Source organism: Poecilia latipinna, unplaced genomic scaffold (genome assembly GCF_001443285.1).
Source record: "Poecilia latipinna isolate Pla-1442-1.1 unplaced genomic scaffold, P_latipinna-1.0 Scaffold1367, whole genome shotgun sequence".
Classification (NCBI taxonomy): domain Eukaryota; kingdom Metazoa; phylum Chordata; class Actinopteri; order Cyprinodontiformes; family Poeciliidae; genus Poecilia; species Poecilia latipinna.
Genome location: NW_015113983.1, coordinates 61,581 through 62,934, shown reverse-complemented (window position 1 = coordinate 62,934; position 1,354 = coordinate 61,581). Strand labels below are relative to the sequence as shown.

The 1,354-nt window shown below is 41.4% G+C and overlaps 1 protein-coding gene across 4 annotated transcripts in view; it reads right to left on the bottom strand.

Annotated features, from left to right (window-relative positions):
• Positions 1-1,354, bottom strand: part of adamts3 (ADAM metallopeptidase with thrombospondin type 1 motif, 3) — a 131,583-nt gene that overhangs the window by 96,822 nt on the left and 33,407 nt on the right. The gene's annotated exons all lie outside the window — the stretch shown is intronic.

Genomic DNA, 1,354 nt, shown 5'->3' with positions numbered 1-1,354 from the left:
TCAGTAAGCTTCATTTTAACTGCCACACCAATTCAATGTGTAACAGTAGTTTGTTTAAACCATTCACATAAAGCCCAAAGTAGCAATTAGCTGATGTGAAAAACATCAAGGCTTTTATTTTGAAATTTTCATTAAGCTTCATTTTAAATGGCCACACTAATCCAATGTCTAACAGTGGTTGGGTTAAACAGTTTATATATAATGCCCAGAACATTCTGCCCTGTCTGTAGTTATAACATTCTGCTCACCTTCTTTCTGTAATAAGTCAGAGTTCCACCATTATGTACTTCTTAACTGCCAGCTCAGCCCTCCTTTGTAATGATTGAGGGTTCCACCATGTTGACCTTCCGACCTTCTGCTCAGGCCTCTGTAGTAAAGTGTTCCATCGTGTTTAGAACTACAAACATGGCGTTTTTGTAGTCCTAAGCAGCAGCTCTGCTTTTGTCTCTGTTCTGTTGCTATAGTGACCAAGCCTCTCTATCAGCTGATAGAGACACACAGGGGGAGAAACAATTCTATCTGTTTGAGCCAGCCAGTTTCACTCCAAAAAGCTGTCCGAACAACTCCTTTCCATTCGGGAACCGTGATACGTATTCGAAAACCGTTTGAAGCATATGAGAGGGCTATTTGTCGTCTCATTTAGTACCGCGATTCATATCTGTAGCTCATTCACAGTAATTGCAGTGATGAGAGAAAAATGGTGTGCGCTGAGCTCAGAACTTTTTGCAGAAATGTATGTTCCGCCATGATGTAGTTCTGACATGCTGCTCAGGCCTCTGTTTTAACTGAGTCTTGGCCATAGATAGAACTACAGTTATGGCAGTTATGGCTGCTGGTTTGTAGTCCAAACCAGCAGATTTGCCTTTCTCTGGATTCTGTTGCTATAGCGATGAATCCTCAGCCAACTGCTGTGTGTGTGAGACAGAAAGCTGGGGAGGATTTCTATCTTTGAGACAACCATGAAATGCTAATGTTAATGAACTGCCTTGCTGCGCAAGGCAGTTCACTATCCTGAGAAAAAAAACATAAAAAAAGATTTATATTATGCACCGCCTATGGCGGTGCACTTCTGTGAGTGCAATTTTCAGTGTTTTATTTTGAAACTTTCAGTAAACTTAATTTTCATAACCACACTAATCCAATGTGTAACAGTGGTTTGGTTAATCTACTAGTATAATGCCCAAAACAGGAAGTAGTTCTCAATGCCAGCTCAGCCCTCCTCTGTAATAATTGAGTGTTCCGCCATGTTGGAGTTCTGACATGCTGCTCTGCCCTGTGTATTAAAGTGTTCCGCCATGTTGTAGTTCTGACCTTCTGGTCTGCCCTGTGTATTAAAGTGTTCCGCCATGTTGTA